The sequence below is a fragment of the Harpia harpyja genome, chromosome 1 (assembly GCF_026419915.1).
Source record: "Harpia harpyja isolate bHarHar1 chromosome 1, bHarHar1 primary haplotype, whole genome shotgun sequence".
NCBI classification, from domain to species: domain Eukaryota; kingdom Metazoa; phylum Chordata; class Aves; order Accipitriformes; family Accipitridae; genus Harpia; species Harpia harpyja.
Window position 1 is genome coordinate 31,371,013 of NC_068940.1, and position 20,001 is coordinate 31,391,013.

The following is a 20,001-nucleotide window of genomic DNA, read 5'->3' on the forward strand; positions in this document are numbered from 1 at the left end:
GGTCAGCCTGACCCGGAGATCTTCAGGGGGTAGGGAAGGATTTGGGGGGTGCGAGATGGGAATTCCTGCCGGCTTCTGAAGTTGGTGGTAATTAGAAACTCCGGGTAAGGCACTGCTTGTTTGCAGCGCTTGGAGAGGAGGGGAAGGGGAATTCTGGCGAGTTTGGGAACAAAGAAAAGCCAAACACCCTCTCGCAACCAGGAGCTTAGTAGAATGGTATCAAAGCTGTCAGCTGCCTTAGGGCTTCTAGGTGTGTCGTGTGTTAATAAATGCAACAACAGCAATAATAAAATTCATCTGCCCTGACAGAGGGGCGCAGGTATGTTTGCACATGTGTGCATTTGTATACACGCAGTGTGCGTGTACACAAATTTGAGTGGAAACACACATAAGTAAACACACTTCCCTCCTGCCTTCTAGCCTATCTATTGTGCTTTTGTTTCTCAAGTTTTAGCATTATGTCTCTAAATGAAATAGCGGTAGAGAGGACTAGGCAGCATTGTGAGCAGAGAGGAGCTGAGTCCACCCAGCCCTCCCTTTGATTCTATCGCGGGTGCAGAACAATGGAGATGCAGTGTAGCACCAGGCCTGCTGCCTGCAGATAAGAGTTTAATAGAATTTCTGAATGCCAAAGGTTTAGGATGTAAAATATCCCTGTCTTTGTGGTGTGTCCAAAGGAGATAGAAAACAGCTTTTCAGGAGTACTCTCTGCTGAATACCTCCTTTATGTTAACGGTTTAGGAGCACACCAGGCTTGCAAGCTGTGGAAATGGGCATCGTAAGAATCTCCAAAGCGGCCTCAACAGTTTTAAAATCAGTATTTCTGTCACCCTCTCCTTAATAAAATGCCCAAAATGGGAAATCAAATCACTCTCCTATGCCATGCACCCTGTAACAGTCCGGGGGTGAGACAGGGTTGCATCCAGCACTTGCTCAAGCCTGCGCTGCCAGGAAGGTGTCCGGCAGAGCTAATACAAGGCAGAGCTAAACCTCAGGCAGCTTGAGAGGCTTTTCCCCCTCCTACCTGCACCTAACTTGACCAGGGTGGTGGGGAGCTGGAGAGGGGTGGTTTGGATTCCCGCAGCTCTGGAGCTGGAGTTTCCTGCAGGAGAGCGCATTCCCAGCAGGATTCAACTTTCCCTGCCAGGCTCTGCCTCTGCTCTCTTGGCTCTCTAAAGACTCCTGGGGTTTCTGTCCATTTGCGAGCTCCCACATCTTTTCAGAAATCTTCATTAAGGTGACAGTAAAGTCTTAATCATCTCAGCAATGCTGGGGATGGTGTGAGGGTGCAGGAAAAAGCGCTGTGTAGAAAGGTGACCCCCCCCCACATCCCATGGGGCTGCAGCATGCCTGTGTTTTCCCCCCACTATTTCTGAAAAGTTGCAATCCAAGTGCTAATGCTCCTGTCTGGAGGGGGGACAACGTGCTAATGTCCTGCCTGCCGCACGGTGCTGGGCTCTCTCCCTGGAGCATCCCACCCTCTGGTTTGGTGAGGCCTTTCTCCTCCTGGGGTGGCCAGATCCCCACCGAGCAGAAGCATTTTCAAGGACAGATGATGCTAGCTCCTGGAAAGTGCAGCTCTTTCTTGGAGGAAAAGACACATAATGGAAGAAAATGCACTTTTCTCACTTAGAAACAATCCCCAAACTATTTTAGTCACTGTTTTCTTTTAGGACTTATCCTTATGTTATTCTTCTTCCCATCACGAAGCCCAAACCGTAAGCGCCTGAGCCACGATCTGTCTTTCCCAGGGTGAGGTGATGTCTGTTGGGAATACGTTGTGTCATTTATTTTTCTTTTGGGGGGGGGGGGGGGAATATTTATACACCTTTTAACCACTCGCTTTTGAATATGTATATCAGCTAATATGCAATACTTCCAGGTTCATAGAGGCGATAAATTTCCCAGTCTGTTCTTTATGGTGATAGGTCATCTTCCTAACCACCAATAAATATTGTAAAGTACTTTCGCTGGAGCTGTGCTAACCCAGGGCATCTGTCACTCGCTGCTTGCTGCTATTAGGAATTATTGGGCCGTACCACGCGTTGGGATGCGCGGGGGGGTACACGGCACGGCGCTTGTCACGCTCGCCGTCCTTTTGTGTTGCTGCTATCAAAGGAGCCCCGAGCTTCGTGCATATTAATTATGAATCGGCTCGGGTAAAATCACTCACCTTCTGCTGGGTCTTGGGGAGGGGGGAGTGCGAGGTGAGAGGGGCTGGCGGGGCTGGGAGAGCCCCAACTCTCCATGCACTCAAGTCAGCAGCTCCATCTCTCTCTCTCTCTCTTTTTGATGCTATACTGTAAATTTATTTCACCTCAGAGAGTAAACAGATATATTGCAACCCCAAGGGTTCATGGGTAGTGTATTTACAAAGGGAAGGCACAGCAAGCCCCCTCTGTGCCATTTCCATTAATGAGAGCGGTCATTAAGTAAATGAGACATTGCCTTTAGCAGGCTTAAGAGTTCACACACTAAGGAGTATCAGATATTTAATTGAAACCAACAACCCGTCTTACACGCGTGTTACTGGTGTAGGGAAGTGGGCTGCCCTCCAAGAACTCTCCCCCCACAACCTCCCCCATGCAAATTTCATGATTGGTTTCCGTGATGTCATTTTGCAAAGGGGCAGACAATAGCTGTGGGGAAAGGTAAGTCAATATTATGTTCTTTCGCTGACAAAGGCAGATAATGCTGGCTTTTTTCTTTTATTTTTTTTTTCCCTTCTCTCTTTTTTTTTTTTTTTTTTTTTTCCTCCCCTCCCTTGGATTGAGACAGAGGGGAAAGGCTTTCGGAGCACACAGTTGATGTAAACAGACGCAGGCGTTTTGCCTTTAGAGCACGAAGGCTGGGTTGTTGTTTTGAAAATTGCACTGGAGAACCGAGGGGATTTTTATGATGATCATCATGCTCCTAGGTCCATCTTTGCTCGCTTGCTCTCTGGCTGGCTGCGAGACTCTAGTGGACATGTTATGCTTCTGACTGAAAAGAGGTTGAATAAGACGAGAAGGGAGATTTATTTAAAAAAAAAAAAAAAAAAAAAAAGCACAACATCGCATTCAGCCGGGAAACTTTCTGACTATTTCTGGAAGAGGATGCTTGCCGGGTTTGTGGACCGCGAGATCGGTGGATGTTTATCCGGAGGGAAGCGTGCGCGGTGTTAGCAGAAGACGCTCCCGGGCGCCGGGAGGAGTTTGCGCCGGCGGCGGCCTCCGCGCCCGCGGAGCTCTCGGAGGTGCTGATGGCGGTGCGCGCCCGCGGTGCGGGGAGCCGGGGCTCCGCGCGTCCCTCTCCGGGCTCTACCCCCCCCCCCCCCCAAGCCCACCCCCCCCCAGCCCCCTTACTACAAAAACTCCGACCCAAGTCTGCAGTTTCCTACTCCTCCGGCTTTAAGGAGCTCCGCGCCCCGGCGCGGAAGCGGGGGGGTGGGTTGCTCGCCGATGGACGCGTGTGCGGAGGGCTGGTGCTTGCCCGCTCGGGTCGCCTGTCGGGTGCTCGCTCTTACCACTGGGAGACTTTTCTTTTTTTTTTCCCTCTTCTTTTTCCTTCTTTTTTTTTTTAATTACGGCCCCCCCCCCCCCCCCAATATTGACTACTTTAGAGTTCTCTATTTATAGCAGCGAGGAACAAGGGAAGTGTGCCATGTTTGTGGATTTCTCTCTATACATTGACCACGGCAGAAATCTGCGGGTTCTTATTTTTAGCTAGCTCGGAAGAGGCTTTGCTCGGCTAATCTCTTTATCAATTTTAGCAAAGTTTTGTTGTCGTCGTTGTTGTTGTTTGGGGGGTCATTTGGGGAAGGTGGGGGCAGAGTGGAGGGAAGGGGGCTGATGCCTGAGGATATTGCTTGCGCCGCGATCGACCCTGGCGAGTTAGGCTGAGTTTGGGGCGCAGTTTGCCGGCGGGTAGGACCGACCCTCCCCGGAGAGGCGGCCCCAAAAGAAGTGTGGGGGGAACACACACACTCAGCACCCTCCGAGGCTCTCCCACACAAAGGGGCAGGTCGTGGGGACGAGCCCCCTTGGAGCAGAGGTGTGCAACACCCCCCCCTCCCCTCCCCGGAGCCGGGCTGCTGGGGGGGGGGGGGGGAGGCTGCCCTCCGCTCCCCCCAACCTGGCCGAGCAGCGGTGCAGGGCGGGGGGGGGGGAGCGCACACGGCGCCCACCGCTCCGCTCTCCTCCCGCTATTGTTGAGCCCCCTCGCTCCGAGCAGCGGCTGAAAACAAGTGCAAAAAAGCCCAGGCTAAATCCTCGCCATCGCCTTGCCGCTACTTTTAGTTATTATTATTATTTTTCTTTCTTTCCCTTTCCCACTCTTTCGTTGGCTCATCTGCTCTTATTATCAGCTTTTTCCATATGGCCACTTTAATTAATGGCAGACAAAAGGGGGTTTGGGGGGGAGGAGGAATCCAGGAATTAGAGTTTATAGTTGGTTTGTCTCTGATGCTGTCATAGAAACCAGAAGCAAAGATGCCGCCTTTCCACTTCTTTGTATGATCCTGTTTATTGTTCCCGAGCGGCGCAGATTGGAGCAGGCGCATGTTGCAAAGCGCAAACCATCGCCTGCTGCTGCGGCCCGAGACACCCGGGCACAACTTGTTCCCTTCGGCTCTTTACCTCTCAAACCTGCCTGCCCTCTTCCCTTCCTTTCCCTCTTTCTTCTCCCTCGGGAAGACCAAGAATAACTTATTTTTGCCTTTTTTTTTTTTTGTTTGTTTGTTTGCAACTGGTATAGGGATCTGGGGGATCCCAAAGGTGAGAAGAGTAGGAAAACTCCAGAAAGTTGGGTTTATTCCTTCCCAGAAAGCAGACGGGAGCTGCTCCTTGTTGTCCCGGTGGAGTTGGGGTCCGCGTACCCCGGAGCGGCGGGGCCGGGTCTGTCCCGGGGTGCCGTTACGGCGGGGGGGGGTGCACTGTCCCGCGGGGGTGGCAGCTTCGCGGGGGTCCCGTCGAGGAGGGGTCAGGGCGGGCAGAACCCCTTCTCCCCTGCTCTGCCCCGAGCAGGGTCCGGGAATTTCCCCCACCCCTCAGGGTTGCCGTCGGCCCGCAGCAGTCCTCGGGGGGGGGGGGGAGAGGGGGTAGCTGGGGCACCTCGTACTGTAGGAAAGCCAGAAATGCAGCTCCCCCCCTCCCCTTCCCGGGAGCCCCTACAAGGGGGGGATCCCCGGGGGCTTGGCCCTGCTGGGGGGGGGGGGCGTCCCGCTGCGGGACGGTGCTTGAGGTCACCTCCAAGGTTGGCGTTGGTGGCTTTGGGACGGGGTGTCCCCTCCCTTTTGGGCAAACCCTGGGCTGGAAGTGGGCGAGAACCCCCCTACCCCCCCCCTTCTCTCCCCCCTCCCCGGTCCGTGCTGCTACTCGGTGCCTGGTCCCTTTGCCCCCCCCCCCCCACCCCGGGCTCAGCCTTGTCCCCAAAGCAGGGGGGACAGCGAGCAGGGGGAGAGCAGCCCGGGGGTCAGGGCGGCAAGCCCCCCCCCCCCGGCTTTTGTTTTGTAGAGCCGGGCTGTGTCTGTTAATGGCCCCGGGCTGGGGTGGGAGGGAAAGGGGGGGGGCCACACAGCAAGCCCAGGTGCCTTCCAGTCGGGGGCTGGGGGAAGTCATTAGGCCGGCGACTAACCCAGCTGGGCCAGGACTTTCTCCAACAACCCGAAGCTGCAAACTGGGGGTAGGGGGTGGCCAGGGGAAGCTCCGGCTCTGCACACACCCCCACCCCCCGTTCCCGTCCCGCGGAGCCCCCGGGAGAGCCGGCAGTGGAGCGGTCCTGGTTCCTGGCAGTCAGATGATGATGATGATGAGGGCAGGGCTGACTTTGCAAGACGTAACTCGGCGTCAGAGCAGCTGCCATTTTAGCAGATAGTGCTAAACTCCCCCCCCCCCCCCCCCCCCCCGCCCGGGCAGCCTCGGCTTTGGGGTGCTGCCTCCAAACTTGGCTCCCTGGTGGGGCATGCTGTTCTTCTGGGGCTTTGGGGGGGGGGGAGCAGCGCACCTTAAGTCAGCAATACACCCTAAACAGGCTGAATTACCCAGCTTTTGGAGCTCAGGAATATAAACTCTTCTCCCTTCCCCAAATCCCACCGTGGTTCTGCATCAGGGTTTGAGGAGGGCTGCTGAATTTATACTCCTGAGCCCCCCCCCCCCCCAAAATTAAGTCAGTGCAATGCAAAATGGTCCCTAGCTCCCTATCCGGTGAGGGATAGAGCCCTCCTTTTGCAACCTGGGGGTGCTTATTTCGCAAAAGGTGCTGGCATGCATCCCACTCAGAAGTTTGGGGGGACCCTCTGCCCCCTGAGAGCAGACCAAGGAGGGGGAAGCGGCAGGTTTACAGTAAAGGCCGGAGCGTGCGGGGGAAATCGCCACGGCTGGGCTGGGCTTCCCAGAAGACATGAAATCAGCCGTGGGAAGGGGAGGGAGACGGGGGAAGCATCGCGTTATCGCTGGGAAGTCAGATGTGAGAGTTTAATGGCAAAGTGGGGGGCAAGACCCGGTCTCCCCTTTGCTTTGTGTGTGTGTGTCTGTCAGTCTGTAAATGGCAGGACTTATTTTTACAGCTGTAAACTGTGTGGCTTAGTTGCTAGAGCTCTTTCCTTAATGACGAAGGACATCTCCTGTCATCACTTTATAGCTGTTCCTCTTTCTCATACACGGGAGCTGAGGGTGGAGGATTCAAGCTGTAAACTTCCAGAGCTGGGAATACACCACTGTGTGTTACACTTCTTCCTCCAACAAATCCCTTCTTTGAGCTATTTGTTGTGCAAATGCTGTTTGCTCCCTGGCTGTGCAGACAAGGATGCTGACACCCAGGAGGGAGGCTAAGGTGGCCCCAGACTCCAGGTTTATTTGTCGCTTTGGGAGATAGCCTTACAGCGGCTGTGTGAAAGGGATTATCAGCCTGGGGTTAACTCCCACCCATCCTCTCAGTTCCCAGGTATTTCTAGAGTTTTGACAGGGCAGAAGTTGCTGTCAGGAAACCTAATGCCTTCCACCATTTCCCCCCCCCCCCCTTTCCATCTTTCTCCTGGGTTTTGCTGGTTTCTAGAAAGAACAACTCTACCACCTAGGTACCAGCGCTGGTCTCCTGGGGTGCGTCATGCAGAGTACCCTGGTGTCTCTGACATCCTTAAGGCTGGCTTGTGTGAAAGCTCCCATCTTAAAATATTCCGTATGGCTTCTGAGGCTGGTTACCTTTGAAAAGTAGAAACTTGATCCACCACCTAGTCCATAGACAGGAGATCATGGCGTGAATAGAGAAGTGAGGTGATAAGCACATGCTGTGAAAAGTTTCTGGGATGGGAGAAATGCACCGAAATACCTTGCTCCTCGAGTGAAATGAATTTGAGACTTCTGCTCTGGGATCTGGGTCATGAGTAATGGCAAAGAGAAGGGCTGGGGCATCCCTTCTTCTCCCTTCAGAGATGGGAGGGAAATCTGTCATCCCCCGCTCCCCGCAAATATTTTCACCAAGGAGAAAAGGGCTTTGTGTGTATATATTTGGAAGAAGCAAGTTTCCCCTCCTGGCATCGAAGGGAATTTGTGAAAGCGCAGCGTTTGCCCTTGCAGAACTTGGGAGCTGCTTTGCTGGGAGCAGCTGCGTGGTGGCTTGGCCCTTTGGGACAGGGCTGGGACACAGAAGGTGAAAAGCAGTTTCCAAGTGTCTCTTTCCCTGTGCAGGTTCGCTGGGCTTCCCCTGCGTGCAAGCAGCAGCGCAGGAGGGCATCCCTCAGCTTCTCGGAGCTGCTTTGCTGCAGCATCTTGCGTGGGGGGGGAGGTTGTTTCTGCCCTGGGAATAGCTGGAGGTGGGCACTGAGGTGAGGACGTCTGAGAGGCACAAACGTGCATTGAACGCTTATGTTTAAAGAATGTAAACATTAAAAGTCACCTGAATAGAGCAACTCCTCAAAAAGTTGAAACATTTTGTGGATTTTCTGTGGACTCTCTTACAGAAGGCATAAGCTGGAATTTTAAGGAAAAACGGCTTAGTATACAACACAAAACTAGTGTTTTTCTATTGTTGAGGTTATTCATCCCCACAACACTTCTGTGAGGCCTTGCTGTGGTTTTGCAGGTGGGGATGGGGAGGCAGAGAAGGTTTTTGGGCCAGCAAGGCTCAGACTAACAGCCTGAGATCTTAGCGTGAAATTTTGGTCCCTTTAAGGAGGAGTTTGCCCTTTGGGAGACTGTATTTTGATCATCACTGGCTGCTTTTTAAAGCAATGCCTCCATCCGTGCTACAGGAGCCTTTGATGCAGCAATGCCTGTATGAAACTGGTCCAGCAGTGCCCTGGAGGGAGCTGGCACTGGGAAGTGTGGCCGTTTTCGGGCAGATCCAAGAGGGTAAAGGCACACGTGGCTCCAGCTTGTTTACAGATGAGCGTGGGGAAAGGATACGGGCTGTGAGCTCCATCCCACCTCCCGCTCCTCTGCTCAGCCGATCAGAGCATCCTGGTGTATTGATTGCCACGCACGCGTTCATACGTGACTCAGATGCCCGGTGTGTTTTATAGCAGCGAGGAAATGAAGTTAGTTGTGAAAGCTTGTCCAGGGAAGGGTGGTCTGGTGTGAAAGGATGTCAGGAAAGGGAAACGGGGAATTTCCAGGCACAGTTACGTTGAGGAAAGGCTGGCTGAGATCACCTTGTTCTACCAGCCAGGCTGTTCCCAGCAAGTGTCAGTCTTATAGCAGAATAATGAAGTGACACACTCTGCAATACTCTGCTTTTCATTTTGGTTTGGTTTTTTATTTAAAAAAAAAAGATAAAAAATATAATTTTCACCTGAATTAAAATACTTTTGATCTTTGTCTTTCATTGAACTTTTTGCTTCAGAGAGAATAGATTAATAAACACTTTCAAATGGAAAAACATAGTTTGGAAAGGTCCCCCTTTTATCTTTAACACAGAGCTTTAATGCTAACCTGGATATAGGCTGGCTGTCCCTCAGTTCCTTTTGTCTTGCTTTTTTATCTTAACGACAATAAATTTGCTTTTATTGTGATCATGCTGGCCTTTACTGGTCACTTTTTATTCTTTCCTTTTTTATTTTGAAGTCAGCACATTAAAAAAAATTGCAATGTTATTTTAATCAGACCAAATGAAAGAGCAAATCAGAGCGAGAATTTTAATCTGCCCCGAGCAAAACTGCCTTGTACATCTGTCATGTTGGGATTAGTGGAACTCTTTAAAGAAGCTGAAGACTTTTTAAACAAAGTATTAAACATTTGTGACCTGATTTCCATTCTTACAATATTCTCATTAATAAGAGTGCAGGCTGAAAGACATCTGTTAGGTCCTATTTGTTTTAAGAATATTAAAGAATAATAAGAATATTGGAGGGGGGAGGGTGGAGGAAATTTAAATGTAATATTTGGAGCCAAATCTCCAAGCTGCATTTTTCCAAAGTGATTCTGTGTCTAACTTGGGGCAGAGTGGAGGGAAACACAAGTGTCAGTAAAGCCTGTCAAGTTGGATGCTCCATATTGTTGGTCTTGGCCAGTTTAGGCTGTTAGAGCTTGGGTGAGGCTTGCCCTGGGGCTGTGAGTTTTGCCTGGTGCTCCATCCCTGTTCCAGTAGTGGAGAGGAGGCAACTCTACCTTCCTGAGATAAAATCTAGTCTGAAACAAAAACCAAGCAGAGGTGCAGCCTTAAATTGTACACAAATACGCCTTGTATGTGTGCGGCACCTGCTCGCATGCAGTGCTGCCTTGGACCAGGCAGAAAATGGAGTAGGGAGGGAGTGAAAATGTCCTTCTCAGGTTCGCTGCTTGTATTTTGTTTGATGCTGAGGCAGTTAAAGTAAATGGCCCAGCTTGGACCCTTCAGGGGAAAAAAAAAAAAAAAAAAAAAAAAAAGCCAGGCATGTGTTCGGTAAAATACTTGCTGAAAGCAGCCTTCACTATTAACATGGGTATATGGTTTAAGAGAAGGTTGCTGTCGACTGCAATCTTTGCATCTTGTTTATGCTTGCTGGGTAAAATATTAACTAAAGCATCTGAACATAAAGTTCTGGTGTGAAAGAATATCAGCAGGGGAGAGCCATATGGTGCCAGCCTGCTAACAAAATACCAAACGCTGGAGATTCCTTTTTGCAGAAGACTGAAAACTCTCGTTCCCATACATAATACATGAGTTCACGCCTTTGATTACTCTAAACATTAGTCCAAGCGGTACAGGCGTCTCTTTGGAGCTAACACAACTTAGGGCACGCAGTGCTCTTCCCCCCCCTCTTCCTTTACATAAAAGAAATCGATGTCGAGCTGTTAAGATACAAATATCCAATATGCTGCAAGACAATATGTTTCCGAAACTGCTGCGTAAGCTGCCTTTCCTCTAATTAAATATAAACTGCAGTAGAGACTCGGGTTTCTTCGTTCCTTCACTTGAAACCATTTGGTAAGCGCATGGTTCTCCCTAGGACACCAGCTGCAAGCCAGGTCTGTGCCCGTTTTGGGGAAGCCTCTTGCTCCTCATGGGCACGATCAGACCTTTCTGATCGATGCTGAGGACTGTAATCGTCTCTCTGAGCAGCAGCTCGCGGGTGTGTTTACCTGAACGCTCCCCGTGAGCCAAGGAGTCAGGTGTATTCAACAGCAATGGATACAAACCCCGCATTAGGAGGCTCCCCCGGTGAATATTATTATAAGGTACAAGAGATGGCTCTAGGGGAGCTTTCATGCACACAGTATTTAAAAACCAAGGTATTGCTGGCAAAACCTGTAGGTGACACTCTGAGCACTTTTGAATTTCTTTTTTTAAACAAGCCCTCGAAACCAACAATTTGATTTTGAATAACTCTGCCTTGTGCTTGTCGCCGGGCTCCCCGAGCGTGTCTTGTTAAGTTTTGTGATGAGTACCCAATTACCTGTGTGTAGAAACACCCACGTAGCGCAGAGAAACCTCCCCAGCAACTGACTTTGGTTAACCTGTGTTTCAGAGCCGGAGTCTTTCCCTGCCCCTGGTGCTCTCCAGCCTGGGAGAGGCAGCTCTGGGGGGTGGAAGGTGATGTCTGTCTGGCAGCCATGGGTTTGGGGCCAAAGCTTGCTTTTGAGTCACCTGTTTCAGCTCTTGGACATGCAAACCCTCTTGGAAGAACATCGGGTTTAGCACCTAAACGCAGAATTGGGCTTTCCTCATTTGGCACTGGCTTTCCCCATTCTGGCTGTACGGGCAATGTGGGGTGATGGGATGGAAATGAAGTCAACCCCCAAACCCTGTTGACTGTATGTCCGGTGAAAGTTTTGGGGCAGGGATGGGTCTGGTCTGCGAAGCTGTGTCCCAAGGGGAGGCTGCTGCTGGGGTAAGTGAAGGTGCCAGATGGGCTTTGAGAGAAGTTGCCTGATTTCAGCCAAGAGCTTTTGAAAACCTTCTTGTAATGGGGCTTGAAGCCTAAGCAAGAGCCTTCCTTCTGGTGCATGAGTCCAGTCCTCACTCCGTACCTAAAACCCAAGCGCCTGCACAGGAATGAGAGAAAAATAAGTTAATTCCCTTCCCTGGTAAAAGCCAAAACTCTTTATTTGTAAGACATCAAAAGCCTTGGCTGGGAGATATGCTGGGTAAAGTTATCTTGGGCAAAGTTAGCCCAACTCGAGCAGCTCTGCAGAGAGGAGAGAAAGTTCGTGCCTCTGAAAGCTGATGTGGCCATGAGCACATCTGGAGTCCCAGCTTTTCCTGCCGTTGCATATGTTTCTCCTCCAGAATTTTGAAGCTTTGCATCTAGCAAGCTTCTGGCAAGTGGAGTTAAAGGTTTGTTTGTTGCCCTCAATATTTTGATGTAATTAGCGAGCAACTCGCTGCTTTTGCCCAGAGAAATGCGCTCTCCAAGAACACAACTGACAGGAGAGGATTAATAGCCTACTGGAGAGAGCTGCTCTGTTTTTTTTATTTTAAAAAGTGAAAAAAAAAAAAAAAAAAAAAAGTGCCTGGGAGCAATGTTGTTGCTTTAAAAAAAAATGACAGTCTAAACAGTTAACTTTGCCTGCAGTGTCTCAGAGGAACACGGAGTTGTCAGCTCCTCTCCCACATCCCTTAGAAACTTTCGGCTCCCTCCTGTCATGGAGCGGCTTTCCTGGCTGCTGGGGAGGCCGGTCGCTGCCGAGCCAGCAAAGCGGCTCTGGCAGGTTGGCTGCTTCCCTGCCGTGCTTGCCTGCTAAGCAAGGAGCATTGCTGAAGAGAGCAAGGACACCCCATCGGAAAGGGGAGGATTGGGAAAAAGAAGGATTTGGAGGAGAGATGAACTTCCCGCTTGCAGGATATGAGCTAATCCTTGGCTGCAGGTTCTGGGGAACAAGCGCACTGCTGGAGACCTCGGGCTTTCCCTGCTTCCGGTTCGGTATTGGCACAAAACCGACGCGGTGCAGCGGGCTCAGCCCGTGCAAGTGCCTGGAAATGGGGATGAAAGCTGCTCTGAGAGCACTGCCCATGGGCACCCAGCTGCTGCCCCGTCCCTCCTCCTTGTCATCCCCACTTTGTATTCACAAGCAAGTGCAGGCTGCCATAGGAAGGACAGAAAGGTATCACTCGCCTCGATTTAATTTCAATTACACGGGGTCTGCAGGAGCGCTAAGAGCGGTGCCAGCAGGGCTATAAACTTAACATATTTGATGATTCTCCTTCTTTTCGAGCAAGTGGTGCACAGTGGCCGCCCCATTCAGTGGTGATAATCCTGGGGGGCCGTGACATTACGGCTGGCAGAGCCGCGCGCTGCGGTGGGGGCTCCTTTTTAATGAAGCCATTTGAAGGGTGAGCTTAATTGCCTCGTTTCGCGGCGGGCAGCGTGGCATCCTGTGCGTGCCCCTGGTCCGGGAAGCTTGACGTGGAAATGGGCTTTGGTTTGAGTGTGCCAAGCCTGTGCCATGAGAAAAGATGCTGGTGGGGGGCTGAGAGCCAGCGGGCACTGTGCAGTGCTGCCTCTTACCCCAGGGGAGTTGTTGCTGCACGATGATCTCACCTCCTTTTATGCCTTATTGCTTCTGTCTCTCTGACTCCGTATGACACACGCTTACGTGTCAACTTTTCACTTCTTATATGGCAGCAGAGAGGAAAGGCTTAATATCATAAAGACAAGCTGGCAGCTGGGGAGTAGCCCACTTAGTCATCTAACTTTGTGTCAGAGGCACTGCCAGCCTCTTCCCCAGCTCTTCCAGACAGCTTCTCCCTCCTCTGCCTGACCTGGTGTCACACATGGTAGAAAAGCCCATCCAGAAAACCATCCGCGTGAGCAAATGCTGTTGGTGGACTCCATTCCTGTGTTAAGGGCAAAAGGGTTTGTGTCCCTCAAACACCTCTGTGTGCCCAGCTTGGGCCAAATTTGGCAGAAGCAATGTGGGGTTTTTGCAGCTTTTGTGGGGTTTTTTGCAGCTCTGTGTTTTTTTCCCAGAACCTGTGGGGCTGAGGGTAAGGTCCCAGAGCAGATTCACATTCACTTGGGCTGTGACAGTCAACACTGGGGCATCTCGAGAGGTTTGCAGAAGGAACTAAAGTCATTGACAACTAAATCTATAGATGACTAAAACAATAGAGGAAAGATCAGTTCATATCTCACCTGTTTCTTCTACTCTTTCCCTACACACTGGGGAAATCTATATTTGCTGCTGAGAAACGGGTACTGAGCTGAACGACGTGTTACCCTGTCTGAGGAAGGCCGTCTGGCTGGCTTTTCTCACTTGCTATTTCTGGACGTGAAGAACCTCATTTATAACCTTTGCTTTTTACATTTGGCTTCCCCCCAGCGTGCAGCCTTGTAATCCTCTCTACAAGCACAATGCTCAGGCTCGCTCTTCCTCTTCTCCCTTGATTTCCAAAGATGATGGAGTGGCTCAGACACAGGGTGTCAAGTACCCGAGCTGGATCAATGCATCCAACTCGGTCTGTTGGACATCCATCCACACTGGGAGTACGTCCTTATACAGGTGTAGAGCAGCCGTGAGAAAGGGGAGGCTTTGGTTGCAGCAGTTGCTGATGTCTCCTTTTACCGCCTAACCTGCCAGGGTGGGTTTGTGCTCCCGGTTTGGGGGGATGACCCTGTCCCCATCCCCATGGGTGAGGAGATGCAAGCCAAGGGCTGTCTGGCACGCTGCTGCTGGCACTGGGACTGCGGCCATGGTGGAGATGGAAGCAGTACTACGCTGCTTTCCCCGGAGGTTTACCCTTCTCTCAACAGCTAGGAGGCAGAGAGGTGAACTAGGGGGGTCTTGGAGCTGAAATCCCCTAATCTCGTTTGTTCCTCTGCATCCATCATCTCACTGTGGCCGCTTCCCCACCGGCCCCTTCCTCAACCACCCTTCTCACTACTCATCTTCAGCCCCAGGAGTCCTAATGCTGCCCCAGAGCCCCTTCGTACAGCACAGATACACCATGCACACACACACACACAACCCTAAAGGTCTTCCCAGACCACCTCAGGTGGGGAAGGTCATCCATGTCCAACCCGAGCAGTAATAGTGGACATACTCCTTGCACCCGCTGTGCTCACCCCACGCAGACCTCCCCGGCTTACACAGGTTGTTTTCCCCTTCCTGAGGGCTTCTGTGTGTCAGCAGCACTGTGGGAAGGTTTTTAAAAGACAGAAGATGCTCTTGTATCCTCACCCTGAGCCACCAGGTCGTTCCCTTTGGCAGCAAACTGTCTTGGAGCTGCTCCCTTCCCACTGGCCCAAGACACGCTTATCCAAAACCATCTCTAAAAATTCCTCTGCGCTGAATTCTCCTGCTGGTGTTTCGACACATCGGCTCCACGGAGGCTTTCGATTTGGTCTGAAAAGTAATTATTACAGGGGTGCAGTTTAGCAGTTGTGTTTTACAGTGCTGGTAAGGTTAAAAGAAATAATAATAATAATATAAGAAAGACTCAACCAGAGTAACTGCCTGCAACATGCTATTTGCATTTTTAAGGAAATACTTCTTTGAGACAGCTTGGGTGAAAGGTCGGCATTTGCATATAAATGGAAAAGAAAGTGTGTGATGCTGGAAGTTACATCTATATTATTTTCTCAGCAGTGAGCTGCTGTTTCGGAGATTAAGGGACGTGGTTTGCATTTGGCTTTTATTGAATAGAGAAGGTACCGGGAAAGCCAAATTAGAACAAAATAATGAGGGAAACGTGCAAGAAGAAAGAAGCAACATCCTGTTTCTCGGAGATGCTCTCCTGTGTGCCTGACTCGTTACACGCCTGTTTGCACACGTGCTGGGCACAAGCAGATGAGCATTGCTGAGCAGGGCTCCCTCTGCGTGCACAAAAGGACGGACACTGGAGACGAAGCCGGTGGCAGGAGTGGTCCATGCTGTGGGATAAGCCTGGCAGAATGGGGGACAAGCTGAGGCTTGCTTGATATTTTTTTTTGTTGGTTTTTTTGTTGTTGTTGTTCAGGCTCAGAGATGTTTGGAAAGGAATTAGTCGGCAGGCTCACATGAAGTTCCTGCTATTGCAGTAGGAAAATTCACACTTTGGGCAACATTTAGTGGCTGGCAGGGTGAAGGCAGGAGGCAGAGAAGCCCATGGCTCAGGTCTTGCTCTTGTCTTGGAGGGAGTCAGCACCAGCTGAGAGCTTTTCCAGGCCCTGCTGTTGCACTGGGCCTCGGAAAACCCAAAGGGATTCTCCAGTGGAGAACCTCATCGCTTTGTTTTCCCTCTTGTTGCTGGCCCTGCTCGCCATGCTCGAAGCGGCTCTGCATTTTGACAGCTCCCCCAAGGAGCCGGGGGAAGATGGGATGTTGACCAATGTTCACTCTTTATTCTTCTTGATCAATATACTTAAGAACAATGCACAGATAGCAGTGGTACTGTGGGCATGCAGCATTTATTCCTCTCTTGAAGAGTACACAAGTGATACAAGGATGGAAGGAGGAAACAACCTTCTCTTATATCTTCTGCAGCGCTGTGTAGTGTGCTTCTGCCACTCTGTAGAAAAAGAAAAAAGACTCTAATAAAAAGTCTTATTAACTGGCCATGAACACTGGAGCATGAATATTGCTCTTAATGAGGAGAGACTGTAGCCTCATTTGCTTCCTTTGCATCATAGGTGCACTGAGGGCTTCAGCTCCTGTGGCGCTGGGTGATATGGAGAAAGAGGATGAAATGTTGGTCCTTCCCTAGAGCACTTCACGGCTCGGTGTGCAGAGCTGCTGGGCAGGGATGGAGAATTGCCCCTGGGTGAAGGACGGCAGCGCAGCCGTCGCAGGGGCCTGGGGATGCCGGCTCTCGTGGCAAGGTGATGTCCGTACTTTGCTCCTGGTGGATCTTTAACCCTCTGCTGAACCCCACCGCTGAGGGCTTTGCTCCCTCTCGAAGGAGCTGGTTTCGGTGTTTCTTCCCTTCCTATTGCAACACGTCCTCGTGTTTGGGAAATCTGAATCTTCTTGCAATTAAGCCAGTTGCTCTGTGTCCTGTCCCAGGGCCATGGGAAAGGGATGATTCCCTTTTCCCATCGACGACCTAGCAAAGAGAGTTCAAAAGCATGCAAAGGTGCCAGGTATGACAGGGCAAAGCATTTGAGCTGGCATGGCTGAGGTGGCCACGGGAGCTGACATGGCCACCTGGGCAGAGGTGGCAGCTGATGGTGTCAAAAGCAGGATGAGCCAAGAGATGAGGTGGCATGGGGCTGGGAAGGAGGACGTGAGTCAACTGTGCTTCAGGCAGTGCTGGAGGAGGGAGCCGAGGCAGGGAATGCTCCCCGGGCTGCTGGCTGGCCCCTGGGCACCGCAGGAATTGCTGGAAGGAGGGTGGCAAGTTCTTGTTGCTGGAGATGGAGAAACAGTGGCATTACGGTAGCAATGACCTGTCCTTTTCCCCTTTGCATAGCCAGATGGAAATCCTGGTGCTCCCCTCCTCATCTCTGTGGCCCCAGGACCCATGGAGCTGAGCAGGGCTGGACTTGGCTGTTGGCAGCGAACACCTCTGAGCCCTGCAGGTGCTGAGCTGGTTGCGTAGTGGGTTAGCAACACATGCCATGCTGCAAGCGTCTGTTTGGCAGTGAAAACACTAAAAAGGCTTGATCCTACTGAAATCAAAGCCCTTCCTTTCCTTTGGGTAAGGGGAAAATAAAAGATCAGAGTGCGCATCACAGATTTCATAACCTTTGATGTTGCAGCGTGTGGTAGCACAGTGGGTTAAGCCAGCATTGCGTGTTTGTTGGGGCCATGGGATCAAAAATTCAGCTCACTGGTATGATTAGTTGTTGGCTTTCCAAACAACCGCATGGTGCAGCAAGGCACCGTCTGGCTCTGCACTTTGGTGAGAGGAGGCACAGCTGGGAGCGACACAGGGATGAGGAGCTGTGAGAGTGGGATGTGCTGGGCCAATGAGATGATGGAGCCAGAGGACGAGAGCAGCAGGAGACCGAGCGCTCAGGTGAACTGCCCCAGAGACCAGCCCAGGGCATACGGTCTGGGATATACACATCCCTTGTCAATGGTAATGATGTTTGTCAACTTGCTCTAAAAAAGAGTTACTACTAGAAAGTACAGGGTGGCTGGGACTCTTGCACGCCATTGAAAGGACCCCCCGGGTCCTGGGGGAGGACAACCATCTCCCACCATTTGCTCCCCGTTCACTGGGGTTCACTGGTTCCCTGCTTTGCCGTTGGCACAAACACAGTCATGAGGCCAGGTCCCTGCAGCTCGTCCCCAGCTTTATAGGAGGAAACTGCTCATGGCTCCCCCATTCCTCCTTTTATAGAGATTATAAACTCTTTGGGCTTGTCCAGGTAAGCTCCCCAGGTGAGAGCGTCGAAGCTCAACATCTGCTTGGTGATCGCCAAGCTCCTTTCCAAACACGCTAAGGAAAAGTATCTTTAGGTCAGCAAATGAACAACAAAGAACCTGCAATCTAGCTGGCTGTGCTAGTCTCCTATCCGTACATCCCATCCTAACTGATTATTAAATCATATTTGCTGATAAGTATGAGATGTAATATCTATTACACAGCTGTTAAACCTCAATTAATATGTTTTAATGATCAGTCGTTTACTGTGTAATATACAATTAACATCTGGTATTAGATCTTAAATTAAATGCATGTTTGGGAAGCTAAATTCAAAGCACTGAACATAGCTGTGCCACAGTAAGCAGTGATAATTGCATTGAATAGACAGTAGTTCTGTGCCCTGAGCGGGGGTTAAACCAACACTCCTGGCATCAGAGAAGAATGGAGAAGAATTGCTATAGTAGCTGGGTTCTACTTTTTCAGTGTATTTTAATCCCTACGGAGGTTTTAATTCATCTCCCTTGAAAAAAGCACCCTGATGCATAGCTGCTGCGCTCCTGTGTGCGTGAAGGCTGAACTAGCAGGCACGCATGCAGGGTGTCAGCTCAGAGGAGTCTTTTCTTGGCAAGGGTTGGGCAGGAGCGTGGGGCAATTAGTTGTGCTTCAGGCTGGGTTGGGCTGTGCTGAGTCCCGGGGGCTGTGCAATGGGGTTCGGTGGTGCGGCTAGGATCTGAGACTGAATCCTTAAATCAAAGATAAGACTCATGCTGCATGCTGGAAGAGAAGCCCTCACTGCACTGTGGGTTTGGGGCCATGCAGGAAAGCAAATTCAGTTATCGGTGTGCTCCAGGTAGTGGCCGGTGGCCATAGAGAGCAGTGGGTGTGGGTGATGAGCTGCAAAATGTATGGGTGTTAGTCAGCAAGCAGTGCAGAGGGGATGGAGGGGCCTGTGGGTGGCTTTTGCAGCTTAAAGAAGATGTAAAACTTGGATTTGAGATTTTTTTTTTTTTTTAAATTCATATGAAAGATGGGTCCAAAGGGCACCCTCCACTCCCTGACACTGCTGCTGTATTTGCTCTGAGAAGTGAGCCCGCGTTGTCTGGTGGGACACTGAAGGACCCAGCCTGTTCTCAGCATGTTGCTGCCTTGTTAACACAGGGTTCACCTTTCCCGTGAAAAATGTGCCTGAACAAAGATGAAGAAAAATCTTACTCTCTTCCTTTTCTCTTTTCTCACACTTGGGGAAGCAAATGAAGATTGATATGTTTTTCTTCTAGTCTTTCAGTTTAAATATGCAGTGACGCATCTTATGAGGAAACGAAGCCTTCACCCTCCATCTTTTCTGTGAGGAACCTGTCTCTCACCCCATCACTTTGCTATAGCAGATGTAACCTCTGCATAGATTTGGAGACAGGGTGGCTCCCCCCGGCACCATCAGGACATGTGTGGGAGCTGGCTGCCACCCAGGCAGCCCCCTCCTGCAGCGTTCTGCCTCATTTTCTATTCGCCTTTTGCACTCCAAAGCTTCCTCTGAGATTTGTTGGGTTTATTTTGGGGGGAACTTTCTGCCATTCTTTGGAGGGTTTAATTTTTTTCTGGCAAATCAGTGCTTTCTTCTCTCTTTGGAAACAGAAAGTAAAACACACCCAAGTCTGATTAACACTCTGAATTGCATGTGGTCTCCCTCCCAGGTTTCCAGATCATTTGTTTGGAGTTGATGATGGTGACCCAAACGTTTCACAGAACTTGCTTTTTCATGCCAGGATTCTGCACAACCCGCAATGCTTTTGTTCACAGCTGAGCTTTCTCTGCAGATATTTCTGAAGGAGAGAGGGGGACAAATAGATTCAAGGTTTGGGAAAGAGACTCATTTGGAAGAGGACACACAGATGTTTTGGTGGTGGATTGTCCTAAATGTTGATAGGGAAAAGCAGCCTGTCTAATGAGGGACCCCAGTGTATGATCCAGTCCTGACCAGGTGATGGGTGCTGAGGATGGAGCTGGTGGGGGAAAGCTGGTGATTTCCTTTGGAATGTGAACGTCAGGCAGTGATCTATCAGACCAGCTGAGCATCTAGGTTATTTTTGAAGGGGGAGTGGGTGCAAGTGCTCCCGCCTGTGACCTTTGGCTGTCCCATCTTGGTGCCAGGAGGGGACCCTAGAACGTGCTGCTCCCTATGGGATCTGCTTCCCATGGGCAAAAAACTTGCATTTAAGGCAATATCCTGCATCTCCTCTTGGGTGGTCCAGGTAGGGGTTAAAAGAAGTGTCCTTCACATAACTAGCAAGCTGCATTTCTGCTGAACCCGGGGTGCGG

At 50.8% G+C, this 20,001-nt stretch overlaps 1 protein-coding gene across 7 annotated transcripts in view; it reads left to right on the top strand.

The window, feature by feature from the left end:
* The first annotated feature begins 2,400 nt into the window (after nt 1-2,400).
* The window catches only part of MYT1 (myelin transcription factor 1), a 65,124-nt gene continuing 47,523 nt past the window's right edge, over nt 2,401-20,001 (top strand). For 5 of the 7 annotated variants that reach the window (XM_052785196.1, XM_052785206.1, XM_052785225.1 and 2 more), the window contains exon 1: nt 2,401-2,651. The gene's annotated coding sequence lies outside the window, so the exon portion shown is untranslated. Of the gene's footprint in view, nt 2,652-3,043; nt 3,236-20,001 lie in introns of those variants that run through there. The other 2 variants (XM_052785244.1, XM_052785252.1) reach the window with 2 other exon arrangements.